The following is a 20,598-nucleotide window of genomic DNA, read 5'->3' on the forward strand; positions in this document are numbered from 1 at the left end:
TTCTCGGGACAGGCCCATACGATGTGCTGCAGGTTGGCTCGTTCCGAGCACAATCTACAATGCTGTTTGTAAAGGTGAATACATGCTTTCCTGTGTATTCTTAATTCATTCTTCGCCTCAATTCTCCTGATATAAACAAACTAAAAAGTTATCGGCCTACCGTGCCTACTTCACTGCTCATTCCTCGACAACCATTCTGTTACTCGGATTGTCCACCTTTTGCCGATACGCCGTAACACGTGTCCAGCTCAACTTCCCGCTTGAAGAAAAAGAGCGCTAAAAACCAGGGCAGAAAAACGAAGAATGGCGAGACAGATGCGCTCTGTCTCGTCATACTTCGTTTTTCTGTCGTGACTTCTCGCGCTTTTTTTTCTTCAAGCGATATGCACCAACAAGCCCAACAGCATATTCTACTGAATAAACTTCACGTCTCTCTGTATGCTACTCCTTCGTGTCCTGTATTTTGATATTTATTTATATATCTAGTGTTTCGTTTTTTGTTTTTGTTTTCTTTCACCGAACGTTGTATATATGTTATTCTTGCCCATGTGTTATATATTTATGTTAGCCCTCTACCCTATCCCCCTATTCCTATGTGCTCTTTCCTCCCTATCCCACCTCCCCATACACCAGCAGGCGTTCCATGGCCGCCCCTAGGCGAGACAATTTACGCTTGTTGGTGGACCTTCCTTTCTTCCTCTTGGGCAATAAATACATACATACATGTTAAAAGTAGTATGTCTTCTATCCGAAGTTGCCCTGAGTTCATTGCGCTCACTTGCTAATTGCAAACATTGCACCTATAACACTTTTCTTCCGGGAACTTAAGGCTAACCTACGTTTTCCTTTAATATTCCCTGAAGTAGCCTCAAATCTCTGCCCTATAAGTCCCCGCCGGGAAAACGGATTGTTTATATATATTTGTTAAGTGACAAAGGTAACGAACGGGCTGTGTACCACGTGTGAATGCTTTCAAAATGTGCCGCATCTCTGACTGATTCTACGTTTTATAGCTTTCTTGTGCTCCTTATCACCCTGAAAAATTGGTTGGGAATCTTTATATTCAACGTGGCGGCTGTTTTTTACGGAGGTGGAGGCAAGGGAAACAGACGCAGTTATGCACGAGATTTCTGTTTTTGTGCGGGGATTATTGCATTCGTCAGAATCGCTCAGTATTATGTTGCTAGGCCGAAGGGCTAGGCAGAAGCGCTGGCTGTTTAAAGATAATTGAGATTTTGCAGTATTTACTTTTATGTTTACAACTAAGCTTTCCCTGTGTGGGTCTTGAACTATTCTTTGCACTCCTTAAGGAAGGAAGGAATAGTACAGAAAAGGCAGGGAGGTTAACCAGAATACTGTCCGGTTGGCTACCCTACTCAGGGAGGAGGGGATACGGGAAATAAAAGGGAAAGAAAGGACAGCGGCACATATTAAAGGCGAAAATGAGAGAAAGAAAAGTAGAAAAAACACAAGGCGTGACCAGGGAACTATAAAGGCGGTAAAAACAACGCACACAACCAGAAAATGCACAAAACTAATACGGTCCACTGATAAAATGGGCGAACTAAGGGCACTGCACTATAGTAATGTCCCTACAATCGTTAGATTCACAGAACAGAATCGTGCTAATCTCAGGTGGTTCAAATACTCTTCTAGCACACCTAAGCGCCTACGTTCGTATGTATCGAAGAGGAGGCACGTTAAAATTATGTGTGCATGCCATTTTATTTGCTCCGTGCAGAAAAAAAATAATACCCACCGCGGTGGCTCACTGCGTTGCGCTATTGAAGGGGAAAAGCAGAAATGCCTGTGCGTCTCATGTCCGAGGTGTAAGACCGGAAAATATTTCCGTGGCCAGGTGTAGCTTCTGCGGCTGAGACCCAAATTTGAATTTATGAGAAATAATATAAGAACGTTATTACACGACAAAAACTCTTGCGGAAATGTTTCAATGTGTTGGAATCACGTTGGCTCGCTAAGGACCACGTTTTACGCCCCTAACTAGATTTAGGATTACCAGAGGCTCGGCGAGCTCACTCAGAAGAAGGTCACGCAGAAATTATCATATAAAATTGGTCTAACGTCAAGTAAATGCCTGCAACATTTTTGTAAGTTACTTTTAGGTACAACAGATCAGACTGATTGATCAGTAATTTTTCATCCCTTTGATCTTTTTCTACGCATTTTTAAGGCCCCGGGTTTTCTAAGAATAATTGTACAGAATTTTTAAGCAAAGTATATCTTCCAACCCTTTAGCAAATCCAGTTGATCTATCGTTCCCTGATGCTTTATTTCTCTTCTTGTAGTTTACGTCTTCTGTTACTTTGCACACCACTTAGTTCGCATACCCTTGGCATGCGAACTTGGCGCTTACTTCGCATACCCTTCGCCTACCCTTCGCATAGCCCCGTCATTAATGAGGCGGGGATAACTTGGTAGGTTTCGAACGGCATGTTTGTATTGTCGGCACTGTTCTCTACCAATATTGGCGAAGTTGTTCTCACGTACTATGTCCCGTCCAGTCGAATTCTGGTTCGAAGCTTAAGGACGGACTCGAGAGCGTACATGGAGATAAAGTTGACCGCGTAAACGCAATTGAATTTAAACATAAATTAGACAAGTAGAGACCACCATCGGATTTATTTATTTATTTATTTATTTATTTATTTATTTATTTATTTATTTATTTATTTATTTATTTATTTATTTATTTATTTATTTATTTATTTATTTATTTATCGCTGTGCTCACATCGCCTTTTCCAAGGCGATGTCTATGCAATGGTGCAAATATTACTAACAGAGTAGAAAAAAATCATAAAAGCAAGAGAACGGCAAAAGCTTCAAAGTAGGTAAGCAACCAAATCACACATGGCTAAATAAAACATACTACAAAGACCCCGAAAAGACACCACTAGGCCTAATAAAGACCCTACGATTCGGTGGCTCAGTCTTTTTGCTAATAGTTCTAGCGGGGAAAATTACGTGCAAGAAATTCAATTCTACATCGCATTTTTGATCCTAAAGGAGAGACTAGACGTCAACGAAACACATTATTTGAATAGCAACAGCCTCAGCGACTGCATATTCTTCGTTTATCGCAAACAATATTTTAAATAAAATTTAGTCTGAGCGCGTGCGTACGATGCTCAAGTGAATTGCAACGTAGGCTATGATTAACTCCCGTATACCAGCCTTATTTTAAATATGCATATTATATGCCCATATTTTGTCTGTCAGGTCGACCTCTTCTCCTTTTAATTAGCTTTTCCCAGACACCCACACATCTATATCTTATTCTTTTTGTATATATTTTTTTTCTGGGTCTAAAAGAAAAAAATAATGAAGCAATAAACAATATACAGATCCGTACAGATTTCCGAAACAGCACAGCCCTGCTCTCGAGGGGAATGCATTAGCAGATTTTGGGCTAGATAATGACTGCTGAGTCTTATAATTGATTTGAAGCGAATATAAAAAAGGCTAATGCAGGGGTGAACCAGACCGCTTCTGACAGTGCATAAGCGACAAGTGAAATGAATACCTGTGAGACTTGAGTGCAAGACACTTCACTGATGAAAACAGCAAAGTAATTGCAAGCGTAAAGTCGAGATCTTCTCCTCCCTTGTTCTGTGCCTTATAAAACCATACGCGATAAAAAGATGAAGCAGTCACTTTCAGCGCAAGAGCAGAATCCTGGTGGGTGAAGGAGCGTAAAAAAAGTGAGGAAATGCTCTCTACGGAGCCCAGAGAGCTCCTTTAGCGACCATCTCTCCAGGGGACTATAGGCCGCAACGGTCGGCTATTCCCTGAAGGAGCCCGTGCGGCGGATGGAGTGTCAGTGGAGTGATAAACGTCTCGCCCGACCCCATTCTCTGCACCCTCAACCCCGAGAGCTTTTAATCTTTAACCGTCGTGTGCGCTTTTTGCTGCCTTCATTCCTTCATGCTCTCGGACCCTCAATTTATTAGCGCTCTAGTCAAAAAATTAAGCTACATGGTATTGCGTTGAAGGCGTTTTGAAGGATGCGTAGTTTGAGCCTTGTTTTGAAGGAAGATAAGAATTTTGAAATGCTATAAACGCAAAACGTTAGCGCTATAGTTAACAGCAGGCTTCGCGAAGTCGCCTACGTTTGTAACCACAGGGCCTAACGCTGGCCACCGCACTTTGTGGCGTGTTCGCTTACATCGCACAAAATGGGAGAGGAACGGAAGCCAGAACTATCAGTTGTAGTTATATATTTTAAACAAGCAACGCGTTGCTTCTTGCCTAACAAAATTCGATAAAGTGAAGTAGGTTGTGATTTTTTGAGCTAATATAGGAGTTATTCAGACTTTTAATGTCCCTTCATTATTGTACCACTAAAGCCGCTGTCCGTTCATTAATGTTCCACTGAAGCCACTAGGTGCCGTTGATATCACTGAAACCAAGGCGTTATGGCATTTTGCGCGCTCAACGTCAAAAACCTTCTCCCTGCATTGCAAAACATTTTACCAAAATTGAAACAAAAGCTACGGTTTCCACTGCGACCTCTCGCGATGCAGCTTGCGTGGCTGTGTCTACAAGCTGCAGTTCATGTGCTCAACAAGAGTTGACAGATATATTCATGGCAGAATTTGATTCGCGTATGTTACTTTCATTTTCAGCCAAACATCGCAACAAACTCCGCCAATCTCCCTTTTACCCTACACGATTTGTGCCTTCACAAGTGGCAAAAAGAAATGTATGTGTAAGAATTTGGTATTTCCTTCGTTCCCATAGAACTGCTACTTCTCGGACTGCTATGCTTAAACTATTCAATGTGCTCATGTAGACCGACTTGTTTTTCAGTTTTGGGTCCCTCCACCTGATTCTTTTTATGCTTCGGGGTTTCTTTTTTTTTTTTTTGTTGGCATTTCGCTCAAGCAAGCTAAACTCAGAAAGTTACAACTAACACCAGTCTTCAGGCATTTGAAAATGGGGTGTCGTAATCTCTGCGCGAAAGAAAAAAAAAAGAAAGGGTTGAGACACATAACACGGGAAAAAGACACTGGGTAACCGTAACTCTGAAGAGCATGTTCGGCTGCCTCGAAGTTTTCTGCATGGCAGAAGGATATTCGCTTTGCTGAACATCCCTGCTCACCGATGCCTGTGGGCATTCAAGTCGAACCGATTCTCTGTCTGCCGTAAGAAAGAAGCCCGAAACAGGGAGAAAAGACTGGAGAGAGAAATAAATGTCCCACGTACAGATTTTGCTGCTACGTGTCGTTGAACAGGAAAAAACAGATCGATTTCTTCTTCGATCGCCTTGCCTGAGATTCCCGGGAATGCACACGACCTGACTGCGACTAACAGCAAGGCACGCCGAATGGGCGACGTGCACAATAACTGCCGCTTGCAGCGGCGAGCGGGAAAAAAAAGACAGCTTTAAGAAACGTGAGGCGTTGCGGGCTATAGAAGCGTGCAATGACTCCTCCATCTGCGAACAGTGTCGGCAATATCTAAAACCAGTCTTCAAGGCAGCTAGATAAAGCAATTACATAAAAGACTAGGAAAACGTTAACTTGATAAGAGCTTAATCAGAATACGAATAACTTGCGCTTGACTACCCCAGGTATGGCATTATTTACAAGCACCGGCCCGGGTTTTCACCAATCATTTTTCTTTCCCGTGTTTCGTTGTGGTTCTTTTTTTTACTGTGTGTTTTTTTGAGTTCCGCGTCTTCTCAGTGCTCCTGAAGGAAATATTAAAGACCAGCTGCTTGTGTTTATAGCACTGAGCAAGCTTTCTTCAGAACTCCTGGGGGGGGTTCCGAATGCCTGATGCAGGCATACTCAAAAAAAAAAAAAAAGAAGTGGGAGGGGGGAGCGGCTTTTAATTCCTCAGTAGAGTGGATGCTTGGGCGTGTTGGTAATTCATACTGGAAATAGGGGTTCACAGCGCGGGAGACAAGGACAACTCGTCTTGTGTTTTTCGTTGTCCTTGTCTCCCGCGCTGTGAACCCCTATTTCCAGTTTTAATTCCTCCCGCAGTTAGAATAACTATCCGGCTCACTTTGGAGCCCCTTTCAGAGAGACGACTCCCTTTATACATCAGTGAGCTGAGCTAAGTGCTCTAAGGGCTGGCATAGATATAAGATAACGCTCCACAGCAACCGAGTCCGGTTGAAAGTTAAGGCCTCAACGTCTGTCCCGACCCATTAAAGGTAATTGACATCAATTAAGCGCGCTCAAGGAACTTATTTTCTTTCTGCTTCCGGAGGTACGCGGGGGCTATGCGTCAAGAAACTTGAAAATGCGATGTCTCGTTCACCTTAGCGGTGCCGGGGAACAGAACGACCCTATGAGAGAACGTCGGGCGAAATGAGGAGGCCAAGCATTAAGATGAGGACCGAAAGGAAAGTGAGACTGAATTAGTATAGAGACAAAATAAACGCGCGAAGGTGAAATAGAAGTGATAGAGCGTATAGAGGGAAATAGAGAAAAGTTAGTCAGAACAGGTAGCACGGGCGCTCTTTGCAGATTCCAGCTTGGAATCTGCAACGGGGACACGACGTCCTACAGGGACACGAGAATTATACCCGGTAGCGGGGATGAACAAATCCGATAGTAAGCAGCCATTACATACGGGAGTGCCCTGCTTACAAGGCATCCACATAGCGTCCTCTCACTTTTCACAGCCTTCACTCTCTTTTACTTTAGGTACGGCTACGCACCAACTGACTATTTCTTAATTCTAATTGGTAAACTTTGGCATATTAGTTCTCCATTAAATCTGTTACCTATATGGCACCACATTTACGTACTCATAATGCTGCTGACATCCCTATTGCGCCAGGCTGGGTAGAGCAAAGTGCTTTTAGTGAGGCCCCATTTAAATATAGGTTTTGTACCTGTTCAGGTGTACGCTGGAATGAATATCTGAAGAAAAAATACAACGACAGAGGGCGTTTTAGTTACTCGAACCAGGGTTGACAGCAACGCATGTAAAAGCTGCAGTTGGTCATTATTTGTTCGCAGGGTATTTAGTTGCTTCTTATTTTGCAGCGCTTCGGACGCGTTAACCCCTCGGTTGCCGGCATCAATAAAGTTATTCTTACCTACCTACCTATTTTACAGCGCTGGAAAAAAAGACATATTTTCACTTGCTTACAGCAACATAAAACCGTGAAGCACCTTTTGCTGTTAAAAAGAGAAATAAAGTGTGAGCTAGAAAATAGAATAAGTGCCAAAATTGACGAGTCGCATCAGTGCAACTATTATATGGAGACCCAGGGCAGCACATGATTAGTTAGTTGTCATAGCTGTTGCAGAAAGTCACCAAGAGGAAAAATAACACAATTTTCATTTCCTGTCTTGCGGGTCTTATAAAAACGATAGTATTTTGGGGGTTACCTAAACGCAAAAATTTTGGCCTGTTTTTCGGTCTGTCTGCCCTCGATACAGCCGCCCAGCCAAAAGTTGTAATAATTCTTGAACGAGACGTTTATATTGGCGAAAGCATTTCTAAACTGTTGAATCTGGTGGCAATGTCCATAATTGTCAATATTGTTCAGCAAAAAGAAAACATTAGTCATATTTGAGGCCACGCATCTAAACACGGGTGATATTTTCTTTGTTATTTTAATTTAAAATGCATAACTGCTTGATTTTAGTGATAGCAACTTAAAAATACGTCTCGAAAAAAATGTCTTGACCTCAAAGTAGACAGAGCTTTCGCGGCGCCCCTTCGTGGCAGTGTTCAAAGTTGAAAAGCAGCAAAAGGTGCCAGAAGATGGCGCGAGGAGTGGAACGCGGCAAAAATGAATTGACTTGAGCAAACCCCCACTGTGTTTATCATGGGAGAAGGAGGCATTTATGAGTCGCACCGTCTATCGACGATATTTGCAGAGTTTGCGGAGATGTGAGCAGATACGCGGCCATTTTATTTTCTTGCTTTCATTTTGAATGCTTGCTCTTTGTTCTTGCTTTCACTCTTTTCCCTGCTACTTTTTAATAATATCCCCTGAACAAGCCGTACCTAAAAACCGGTCATGTTCTTGATGTAATAGCGAAAAAAGTTCCCACGGGAACCTCTGGCGGAGCTGCTTGTCTTCGTGCAAGTAAAGCAATTTGTAACTGCCGATTCACTGCTCTATAGGACACAGGTGCAGCACATTCTTTCGCCGTTGAAAACGGTGAACTAAAGAAATGCACTAGAAAACAAATATAAACGCATTCACAACCACTGCAGCAACTGGCAAAGAAGGCCCATTGCCGGGCGGCGCTCGTGTACCTCAGTGGCGAGTCATTATTTGGCAATTTAAGGCACACATTGTAGACAGAGCTCGGAGTCGCGACGACTAAGTATACGGTAGCCGAGAATCGCTACACTACCACAAAATTCGCTGCCGAAACGCACCGCACCCCGCCTTCAGAAAACACTATTTCGTTTTGTTCTGCGCAACTTTTTCCCCCGCCCGCTTGCCTGGACTCTCGTTCCCGGGGGTACGCCCAAAGAAAAACGTACAGGGAAATAAAAAGACCAAAACACGAAGTTTGCGGAGATCAAATTACGATCAAATGCTTTGCGGGAGGCTTTCAGGAGAGCATGCGCGACGTCTAACGCTCATAAAATATGGAACGTTGATCCAGGCTGCTGCTACCTCCCTGGCGTTACGCTGCCGAGCCGGCCGGAACACCACGCTCGTAGTGGGCGCCGCTGGGCGCCAAGCCGTCGCTACGTCTCGTAATCTCCGGGGAAGACCAATGAAAAAGCCGCAGATGGTTCGTCTATACGCTGGTGGAACCGCGGGATCCAGCGAGAAGCGTATTCCGCTCCATATACAAGGAAGGCCGAAGTTTGGTGTGGTGGGGAAATGTACGCCCAACTCGCCGCATCGAGACGAGGTTTCTTCCGTTCTTAGAGAGGTCGGTGTAATGTGCCTTTAGTATTGCTTTTTTTTCGGGGCTTTGGAAGTGAGTGGAATCGATCGTATATGAATGCTGCGCCAAGGGTACACCAAACTGAGCTAGTTCCGAGATTTTCTCTACTGCTGTGAGTCGGCTATGCGCGGTGGCCGAAACCTAACTGAAAACTCCAAAGGAAGAGAATCGTTACTTGTTCTTATATTCGAGTTGCAATAGCTATAAGGTGGTCATGTGACAAAAGCTAGTGCTGCGAAGTCCTGTACTATAATTGTACTACCTCCTTTTAGGTCGAGGAGCGTGTTACATAAATCGATAATGAAGCTGTGCGTAGAGGAAATACTGCAGGCGATTACATTTTAGTCACCGGTAGCATAGTGCACTCTGTTAACTGTCGAAACGATTAACTTGAGTGAGCACAATGCCGCTACAAAGTAAGGTGTAAACAAAAAAATTGCTAAGGTTTTACACTTCTAAACTTATATCACGAGCGAAAGCGAAGACTATGCAGACAGTGTTTCGTGACATTTTGTCTTTGCTTGAGATTTCGCTGTCTACCGTCTAGCTAGCTATCTCTACTGGACAATAGGACTGATCCGCTCGCTTGCGCTGGGGGGCGGGCACAGACAGCTCAGTCGGTGTGCCATCGGTGGCGATACTGAGGAACTAAGCGCCAGCAAAGCAGCCGGCAAAGCAGCGCTTTCTGGCACGTGCATCGTGATTTTGTCTCGTCTTCCTCCCTGTAAGCTCAGTCCGCGCAGTGTTCTCATAAATCATCCTTTAAACCCTGGCCTAGTCAGGCGGTTCATTTCCGCTGAACCCCACGCACTAACGCTGACGCTGGGCGTTAAGATGCAGGCTAAGAAGTCGTTTCACACTCTACTAGCCACGTGATATCCCACCAGCTAAGCTCGGAGCAAGCGAAGCCACAAGAAAGAAATGCACAACTTGCGCGCCGGCGGCCTTGAATGATGTAGCGTAGCAGAAATTTCGCCCCAAAACATTCCAATTGGCATTTCGCGTGTATAGCTATACCGAAGCTGTGAGGCATGGTTTTGTGGAGGACTCGGACCAGTTCAGATCCCCCGTGGGGTGACCACGTGTGCCGAAATCTAACCTCTTTCACAGGCCTTTTCTGCTTTTTTTATCTGCTTTTGTGGTTGGTCCATCAGACCAACAGCAGAGTACAACACGGTTGCAGATTCGCTGAGCACACATTCTAAAAATAAGGAACAAAACTTGAAAAGTATTTGCTCATTAAGTATTTCTCCATAAGCAGTTCACAACTGCTCAAAAGACATTTTTAAATGCTTACGATGCCTCTGACCGGATGGGGGCCCTAACAAATTCATCCTGATTACGAGTCAAGTGTTTGCCTCTTTTTTACATAACTTCCACACGACATGCGCTGGTGTTAATAAGTTGATTTCATTGACTATGCCATAAGCAAAATTAGAACTAAGAACCTTAGAAAGACCATAAAGATAAATTCAAGCTAGTTTAATTTGATATAACTAGCCTTCGGTATCTATACTGTGGCCACAAATGATGTTGTTTTCACCAGGAAAGATCAGTAATACCGAAAAAAATATAAATTCAGCGCTTACCGGCGTCGCCAGTGACGTAATAGGAGAAATATTAAAGACAGCACTATCAGTGTGTTTATCTTCACTAGCCTCTAAATATTACGATTAAATGAAGCTAGAGGAGCCACTACAATTGCAGTCATGTTTCTTGACGGCGTCTTTGGTCAGAGTCTGCCAGGAGGAAGAATAAACGTGTCTCTAAAGCAGTCAGCCTTGGGGAAGAGTCCTCATTCCAGGACTCAGGGGCCGAGCTGGAGTCTGGACAGTGCTCTCTCCCAGTGCTCGGGGAAGGGGAAGGGCAGGCTTCCAATCGTAGGTTATAAGGGTTGGTGAAAAGGGGGCTGGTGAGTTGACAACGCGCCTATTTTCCTTTAAAACTAGACTATCTGTAAAAGTTCGCGTTAAAGTTGTTATCCTTATTGTCGAGACGAAAGTATCATTTTATTGAACGAAGCTTGTATTTTGTTTTAATGGTTCCTGTATAATACAGACCACAGAAGCTTCATTTCGTAACGTCACGTTCGGACGTGGTGTTACAGACTTTGCGAAACTTTATTTATTTTATTCATTTTATTTAGAACATACCGCAAGCTTCATTGTAGAGGATTTCGCAGGAATTAGGGGATACATTCCGAACAATGACATACACACGTCAACAAAAATTTCATAGCTCACTTCGTGTTTACAACAGAGCAATGACATAGCACACACCAGAAAAAAAATTCACAGCACACTTCGCGTTTAGAATAATGTAGTTGAAGAAGGGAAACGTAAAGCATGGAAAATAAGACAAGGATGTACGAAAGCTGCGACCCTACACAATTCAAGATTACACAATATACCGCTTCTGTGAACCAAAATTCGTCATGGGGGGTAAAGATGACAACGGGTGAACAGTATAATGAACACGCACATGTACATGCGCACAAAAATGACAGACTGAAAACCGCAATAGATAATTGATACGGGCAATGCTCAGACATGGTCCGGGATTGATACTGCCGATATAAAAACGTCAAGGGCACTGCATGCAACCACGCTATCTGGTAACGTGTTTCAATGTCTGGTTGCATGGGGCAAAAATGAGTGCTTGAATGTCTCTGTGTGGAATCTGTATTCGGTTAAATGTCGGCTGTGTCTCGTTCTAGAGCTTCAGTATTCGACGGTGTTAAGGAATTAGTTTTTTTTTTTCATCTTGAGTCTATCATTTAAAAGAACAAGAGGAAATGTTAAGGGCAGGAATCTGGCGCGACTGCTGATTGTTGAAAGGCCAGCACCGGCGAAAGGCTCTGTGGGGGAGTCTTAATTACAGCACCGGAGATGCACCTACTTGTAGTACGAAGGTCAAGATTACAAACAATGAGGCTGTCGCGATTTCATAAACGGAGCGTCACAACGAATTTTGGCGTTTCGGGTATGTCCGCATGAAATATCTCCCCAAGCTGAAACGTTCCTGTAAACTAACAGAAAAAATACTTTATAAATAAAATCGCAGTTTTCGTGTCTGGCGTAGTTTCTGCCGCAGTGTTGGCACATAACTGGCGCAGATTTTTGCAAGAGAAGAAAACAGATTGAACCGATGACGACACTCGAAAGACTTAGTGGTTTGTCGTCCCTCGCGTTAGTGGCTGCGCCTACGCTTAATTCTAGAATGTCTTACCAGCTAGACCAAGAATTTACCCTCGAAGCTGAAGCGTTTTAATGAAATGTCCATAAATGAACACATCTAGTACTAAAGCGAACAAGCGGGATGCAGGCGGCATCATTGAAAACATTAAAAAATCGGAAGTACTACGAATGTTAAATCGAATACGGGGGCGATTCTGCATACGTTTTAATATAATTGGCATTGTTTAAAATCGCTGCCCGAAACGAGGGACCAAAACAAAGATGACACTCAGCGCGCTGGTCCTTCGTCTCGGGCAGTGCTTTTAAGCATCGTCAATCATGTGCCAACTCACTCAAACTACTACCCTGCTGAGTCTTAATATAATTCCTTCTTTTGCACACTCAATTGTTTATTATCTTCCGCTTTTGATTATTTTAGGCTCTTTCCGTTAGATTTTACATGCACAGATACGTCGACTGTGGCATCTTATTTTCTCAATGCAGGAGCAGCTTCGGGTGTTGTTCAATGCACTAGTTATAATTGAGTTACAGGCTTCGTATATTTCAGTACTTACCCGTCGCAGACCGGCAAGTAAATAAGAAAAGTGTTGCTATGACGAGAAAATATGGTTTAGCGACACCAAACTTTTTATCCTCTAATGTAAATACGTGCAACTTCTCGACCAGCTCTTGGTACGGTTTGTGGAAAAACACTCGATTCGCTATTGGCTATTTTCATAGTAAACTTTTTTTTGTCCGGAATTTTGTCTTTTCACCTAAAAAGATACTTCATGCATTGCCCCTAGTAACTTTGCTCTAATTTTACTGAATGCCACATCTTTATTCGTTGATTTTTTATTGCGTTGCGGTTTTGACTTCTTATTTTCCAAGGTGTTAGGTGCTTTCGCTGCTTCCTAACAAGCTGCTTCCAGTCCGCAAACTTTCTCCGTACCGGCTGCCCTACACCAAAATCAAGAAGAACGCGCGTATATAGCTCACCGAGAAAGCGTGCAGAAAGAAGACGCCAAAGAAGCAAAATTACGCAGCCGACCTACTAAGCAAACGTTGCGTGCCGTTTCGTTTCGGGGCCTCTTTCGGGTTTTGAGCCCAGCCGCACTGACTTTTCCTTTCTTTCCCGCTATTTCTCCCCGTTCCTCCTCTGTTTCCCCAAATTGGGGCGGCGCGAAAGGAAAGAGCCCTCGCTCCCAGGTTGGCGCCCAGTGCGCATGCGTGGCGACGGCGCTGACAGGCACAGCCGCGTGACATCACAGGGCGCCGCCAGCGCCATTCCCCGCGCGCCGCCACCGCTTTTCGGAGAACCGATAGAGGCGCTCAGCATCCTCATCTCCATCCCTGCTCTCGGTCCTCCGCTGCACGCGACGTGCATCGGCTTCGGCACCGGGCATCGGTGACTCACACACGGTCGGCTCCTCCGCGTGCTGGTTCGTCTGTCGCTTCCTGTCAGTGAGTTCTCGAAGTCGGTGGAAGAACAGTTTGTGTGCGTGTGCGTGTGCGTGCATCAACGCCCCGCAGAACGTGCCGTCGGTCAGAAGGCAGCAGCGCGTTGACGTCATCGTCACCCAACACAGGTGAGCGTCGCTAAGCAAGAGGCGAAGGGAGAAAAAAAATAAGCGAGGCTCGTGCCGCTGACCGCTGTTCTAGGCCGGACGTCATCGCGTGAACTCGCCGCGCAAACCGGATGTTCTGCGGTCAGCGGGCGGGTTGCTACGAACATGCGTCTTTGTCAGGTTCATTTGTGTTTTGAGGTGTTAGTCTATGTTGGCAAGAAAATAAAATGATGGAGAAGAAGTGCACTTGCAATGCGCTTCAAATTACTACTGCGGAAAAATCAAACGTCTACTAAAAAAAGCGAATGAAAACGCACCAGCTGTACATTTTCGCCGACTGAGGTCCTGCAATGGGTTTCGTTCGTTTTAACCTAATCTCGCTAATTAACGTCAGCCATGACAGTTGATGTCTACAACATTAATTTTTGAACAATGTGACCTCCCTGATTTGTACATTACAATACGTATGCGCTTATATGGCTCACTGTGCAAGAAAGTTCACAAGTCCACGAGGACCATGAAAAAGTTCGAATTCACCGAACTTTCAATTAAACAAAGAGCACAAAACAGCATCGCTACTAGTCCGCAACACGTCTTTCTTCCTGATTACGTTCAGAATCTCGACTTTCTTCTCAAAGTCGAGCGTACGACGCGGGTTGCTAAGAGAGTTGAGTCTTATCCCTAAAATCGAAGTCTGAAGTGTTCACCCCGCGCAACAACAGCAAAAAAAAAGGTTGAAAACCTCAAAAGAGAAAGATGCATTCGCTGGCGTGACTCTAACTGGCCTGTCGCTTTATCAATTGTGCACTGCCTCAGTGGCGATGGCGCCGACGTCCCTACCGAACACGGCGCTGTTTTCGGGCTAGAAAATTTTGAATTGTATCAAGAAAGGATGGTCACCTCCATGATTCTTATTCAAAATAACGGTCAGTTAACCGATGTCATGAGTTTTTGCTTCGAATTACCAAGCGATTTCTTGCATTGGATTGCAAGTAAAATTTTCGGCACCAGCACATCACTTCCAACTTACCGAAAATTCCAATTATATGAATTCGAAATGACAAGAGCCGACTGCGTACATCAGCCTTATTACAAAAGATACGGACATCCGGGTTCCTTCTAAGATCGGCAAGAACAAGAACTTCGGTAGAGCCATGTGTCAACTCTTAATCAAAAACCCAAGAATTTTAGTTTATGTAAATTTGGCAACCTGTTTTTTGCGCACTATACTGTTAGGCTTTAAAACACTTGGGTTACAATCATGCGCAAAGTTTTTGTTAGTAGTATTTGGGATTTTTCTTGGAGCAGTAGAAATCGTACGGGTGAGAAAAAAAACATTTTTCGTGTAGTGTTGATGCATGTCGCATATAATCAGCTATTTAAAACATTTGCTGTTTATAAATGCACGGCGAAGAATTAGCTTTAATGACGGCACAAAGTACAAGTATCACTCGTAAGTACAACTTGCATAAATTGCGCAACCAGAAATCACGGGCGTTCGCAAGGCGTTTCAGAGAGCCTAATAAAAATAATACAATTTCATCCGACATCAAAATATAATTTTAGGCCTTTACTAAACACCGCAGTTCTGGATTATGCAGTACGGCTGATAAACTATAAATACAAGCCACCGGCGAGTAAAGCCGAGTTGTGAGGTTGTTTGCTTATTGTCTGTGAAGTGCTATATATACGGGAAAAATGAAACGAGAAAATCATCGGGTTTATTCCGGCTCCGGCTCCTAAAAAATGGTGGGCTGAACAGAACGAGTGCACTCAAAGGGCTTACAATGTATGGAATGGCCTCTTGGTCCTTTCAATTCCCAGAGCTTAGATCATTTTCGTTGCGAAATTCGCCGTTTCTAAGCACCCAGTGCACATCGTTGCAGGGCGAATCGAGCATAGGCGGAGCTTTCCTTTCACAAAACTCCCGCTTCGTCTCGTTCAGCAATGGCCACAAAAATTGCGGACATCCACGAAAGCGGTCGCTTGACAGCGCACTCGTTTCTTCAAATAAGACTTTTTTTTTTTTCTCCCAGTACCTGAGCGCACCAATTGGGCCGCAGTCCGTAACTCTGAATGGAATACTCTAGCAGTTCAGCCCACACTTACGTTAACTATAAGGGAACTGCAGCAGCTGCTACCTTACTATATTAGCACATGCGATAAGGATTTCGCGTTATTCGTCGTTCTCCATTACGTTGGATCAACTTCGAAACATTTATTGATGAATAAAGTTCAAAGGAAAATGATAGTGTTTGCCAGTTCTGCAACGCGAAGCATTTCGTTCCTGCCATGAAAGCCTCGTCCCGCTCGTCAATCTTCTTCGTGGAAATCTACGAGAGGAGCCGTACTTACCTCTCTACCTTTCACGCTCAAATGCGGAAGTTGATGATTCCCCTTTTATACTCCTAGCTCTACTCCTTCCCGAAGTGAGTATCAGGATCAAGGAATTTCCGCTCCCCGGTTCACTGTTAAAATGCCACATACCTGGCCTGTCCAAAGAACCGCTGCGGTGTGCTGAAAATTTGGCCGCGAAAACTAATTGAGCAAATATATGAATGAGGAGAAAACTCAGAAGCCTTAAAAGTGGTCGTTCTGGCTGAAATTGCCTTTCGAATTTCTTATTTATTTACTTTTTTTTGCTTTACTTGCATCAGAAGTGTGCTTTCTGAAGCGAAAAATCTCTGTGTACGACGCATAGGCTCACGCCGCATGCGAGCAAAGAAGGCTCCCCTATATGTTCAGTCTGGACGCGGAGTATGTGTGCTCAGAGAGAGAGAAATGATGTACCGTATTTTGTGGCTGATTTGATTTGTTCCCCGCTGATGTTCTGCAAGCGGGAAGAACCAACCAGAAACATCACAAATATAGGGTTGCAACAGAAGCACAGCGCCAGCACAGTCGGAGGATCAACTGAATCCCTTCATTCGGACGAAGCGCCCGTTTCCAAGGCAACCAAGGCGGCTCGCAGCCAGCTCGCAGCCAGGCAGCTCGCAGCCAGATCTCGACGACGAGATCAGCCTCGGCCCTGCCGTGCATACCTACTTTGCACGCCGTATGGTCACTGGAGCGATGGCGGACGTGAGGAGCAGGCGCCCAGTACGAGGAATCCCGTCGCGTCGCCCCTCGAAATTAAACGCCCGGTGATGGATACAGGAGCTTCTCTCTCGAGGACGAGCAATTAACGGGATTCAACGGGAAATGGCTCCCGGGATGTACTTTGGGAGTGGGCTTAGCGTTGCTGTCCGCCGAGCGGGTGTGTACGCGCGCGTGTGCGTGCCTCCCCGGTAAACCGGCCCAGTTGAGAAAGTGCGGTGGTCTCGAAGGAAGTTTCCTGGAATTTTGTTCTGGAAATAGAAGGGGCAGAAACGCTAATTAAAATGATAAGGCGTGTCAGCGGGCAATGCTGCCTTTTTGGAGAAGCGCTATCATGATTGCATTTGAAAGCAAAGAATACTAACGATGACGACGATGACCATTTTCTCTTCGAGCTAGACGGGAATGACAATCTGCCGCAGAGCAACAGGGACGTTAAGGGAGATTCTACCAGCAAGATGGCGAATGCCGGTTTTGGTGTAACTTCATGCGGAAAGCGGTCCTGCCGAACTGACCGTGTGACCGGTATTGAGGGAGCCAGCGTCGAACCTGACTAACGTTGTTATTGCAGCCTTCATCATAGAAATACTGATATTGCGATTGGTTTTCCTTAGTTACAGTTAAACTGCTAACTTTGCTGTTTCCCTGCCCACCTCACGAATTCTTCGCGACGTCCGTGGCATGTACAAATACTGCAGCCCGACCAACCAGCGCCGGCTGTTTATAGCGTAGCCTCTGTAACTCGATTCTATAACACTGCCTATTTCCACGTCCGTCTTGTTAACATTTAGCGCACGGCGCAGTTGCAGCGGTCCACCATCAATACAAGAGGTTCTACAGGAGGAGTGGCTACAGGCGGACTAAAATAGCCATAATGCATCCTGAGAGATAGACATTCTCGAAACATACTATGCTTCATATGAGTAGAAAGGCTACCTCATGTTTTTGAAAAACTTGATATCAGTGGGTACTGTAGATAATTAGCAGCAGCAGTTTTCATTTTGAAAACAACTCCGCCGCTTCCAAAGCTGTTCCGTAAGCTTCGAAAAACGGCTGTGAACCAGGTTGCAATGGCGCGATATTTCTCCGCAAGTGTGAATCTATGATCCCACCAAGTTTCATCAAGGTAACTCACTCATGAGTCACGAAGCTTTCACCCAGGCTTCACGGAGACGACTGCAATATCGTAGTTCTTTTTTTTTTTTTTTTTGCGAAATGACACTACCACTCTTGGGGTATCAAAATTTAAAAAAAAAATGATTAACGTGAATTCCCAGCTTCGCTGCTCATTCATGCCATCACAGAGTGAGAATACCCATTTTTTTCATCCCCATTCGCATTTGCCAACAGTGAATCGCTTCGCTTCTAATCCCGTCAAATTTCCACCGATGCTGTCTCTAGTGTGTACGAGGCATGCATGGCCAAAGATTCGGCGCTTTTGTCGCTCTTCTCATTCCCCACTGCTTGCCAGTGTACACCCATACATAGAGAGAGAGAGAGAGAGAGAGAGAGAGAGAGAGAGAGAGAGAGAGAGAGAGAGAGAGAGAGAGAGATCACTCTTTGATGAAACGCCGGGAGAGTTTTCCCGCGTGATCCCGTTCTGTTCTGCCCCGCATACCGGAGTCGGCCTAATCCCTCTTCCCTCCTCCTACCCCCTGCTTCATACGGCGGGGCGCACCATATTTCACGCGTGCAATCAGTCTGGATCAGGGAGGTGACTGCAACAGAGGGAGGCCTTTACGTGACTCACGCTTGAGTCTCCCGAGCAGGCCAGATTTCTATCGGCACCCCATTTCCCCTTGTTATCAGCTGCCTCCCACGCGTATCCCTGCTGGCTACTTCGCTTATTGCCCGCGCTTTGTTATGCCGGACGTTGCGTTCTCAGGCCCGCTTTGTTCCGGTGGGTGGGATTAACTCGGATCCCCCATTTCCGGAAGTAAACGCGTAGATTGTGATAAACTGATTAAAAAATAAGTTTCGAAGATCATGCCGAATATGGGAAGAACAAAATTGTGGGGCTTTTTGAAATTGCTTCGAGGGGCTATTACAATTTGGAATATGATATGTCGGGAAAAGAATTGATTGGGTTTCGATGCACAGAGGTACTATTGGGATATATTTTTTTATAAGAAATGACTGGCGTAGTTGATTTTGTTTCTTTTATAAATAGCTTTATTAAAATGACGGCGTGCTTGGGTATCGTAGGTCAGGTTGGGTGGGAATGGGTATAGAAATGCGCAAAACAGGAAGAACACACAAATAACAGAAGAGTAAGCGAAAGATGAAAAGTCAGACGCGAAAATTCTGCGACAAATGAAGAATTTTCGCTCACAGAAGGCAAAAACACTTTGAAGTTATCTTTAAAAAGGTGGTTCGTTAGTGGGTGAAAATGATTATAAATTAGGAATGTAAGACGCCATGAGTAGCGTTAGGAAGAGATTGCAATAAAACAATTTTTTGGCGGGTGTCTGGGGTGAGAAAGCCAATATCATTTTCTTTGCCTAAAGGCCCCTTAATTAACTGGATTCCCGATCAGCTTGGGTGGTGGTATTTGTGTGTTGTTCTAAGAGTTGAATGCGGGACTGAAAGGAGGAATACTTCTGGTGTATTCTGCGAAATTCTACACCCCGCCCCCATCAACCAGCCCAGCGTTAGCGGGCGAGTACTGTTTAAACCACTCCTTCGATCTCTGCCCCACGTACCGGCATATTGCAGCACTGTCCATTAAAAAGCGAATCTGTTTATGGCCAAAGGTTGGTGATCCCGTAATTTGTGACCGTGACTGTGTCTTAGTGAGCAGAATATATTAATACAGGCTGAAACAGGATTTTAAACGCATCATCCATTAAATTGAATTTTGCAGAATATACAGGTGAATACTTCAAGCTTCTTTATTATGTTGTGCTTTACACAACTGGGGAGCTCATGTATGAAGATGTCATGTAGCAATGTTGAAATTAAGTCTTACGGCACTGACCAAATACTTATGGTGGCATCTTAATAGAATGCTTTGTTGGGCGAGGTGGTTCATGGCTTCAAAAAAATTAAAAAGAGCGCAAAGGACGAGGACAGAGAAACACAGTTCTGTGTTCTGTGCGCAGGCGCGCCTCTGATGTGTTGCAGTTTATATGCAGAGAAGGGTTTCGAAATAAACTAGTTGGTAGTGAGCGCTCGCCCAGTCTATTGTGTTTCTCTGACCTCGTCCTTCGCGCTCTTTTTAATTTTTTGAAGTTATGGTGGTATTGCGATGTCTGTTTTTTGTTTTTACATCTATAGCGCTCTACCGCATTTGATACTGGCAATTGTGAAGCACCAATTCCTTTGATAACAATGATGCACTGGGCTATTCCACCTGTCCTTGTTCGAATGGCGTCTAAACGCCTGCAGTTTCTGAGATCATATACGTCACTGCTTAGGGCATCAGTTGTTAGCAGCAGACCAAGTTGAACACAGAAAACGACAGGGATGCCGGGTCAGGTTCGACCATCCGGAACAGTCCGCCCGGTTACAAAGCCGTCTGGGAGCACAACACACCGCACTAATATATTTTCTTACAATCTGTAATATATCGAGAGGTTCAAGACATAACTTAGAGAAATACGGGTGGGCTATCACCACTCCCGACATCGTCGTACTGTTGTTCGTTGCTGCGGTAGGGGCTTCCATGTCATCTACAGAGCGGGGACATCGGTTCGAATCGATGCCGCAGTCCATGCGAGTGGCAGTCCCACGCGGTGGGGCATTTCCCCCGGGTGAGAACGAGCGCCAGACAGCGTTCCGTCATCATCCGGTGCAGCGACCGAACGAGGGGAGGTTGGGGGGAGAAAATGGGGGATCGCAAGGTTCCCCATACCTT

At 44.8% G+C, this 20,598-nt stretch overlaps 1 protein-coding gene across 3 annotated transcripts in view; it reads left to right on the top strand.

Moving 5' to 3' along the window:
• Schip1 (Schwannomin interacting protein 1) overlaps nt 1–20,598 on the top strand; it is a 128,386-nt gene that overhangs the window by 21,953 nt on the left and 85,835 nt on the right. The window contains exon 1 of one of the 3 annotated variants that reach the window (XM_077700622.1): nt 13,426–13,667. The exons of the other annotated variants lie outside the window; for them this stretch is intronic. The gene's annotated coding sequence lies outside the window, so the exon portion shown is untranslated. Of the gene's footprint in view, nt 1–13,425; nt 13,668–20,598 lie in introns of those variants that run through there. 3 annotated transcript variants of the gene reach the window in all.

This window comes from Haemaphysalis longicornis, unplaced genomic scaffold (assembly GCF_048455015.1).
Source record: "Haemaphysalis longicornis isolate Haplotype H1 unplaced genomic scaffold, Haemaphysalis longicornis Haplotype H1 scaffold_2, whole genome shotgun sequence".
NCBI classification, from domain to species: Eukaryota; Metazoa; Arthropoda; class Arachnida; order Ixodida; family Ixodidae; genus Haemaphysalis; species Haemaphysalis longicornis.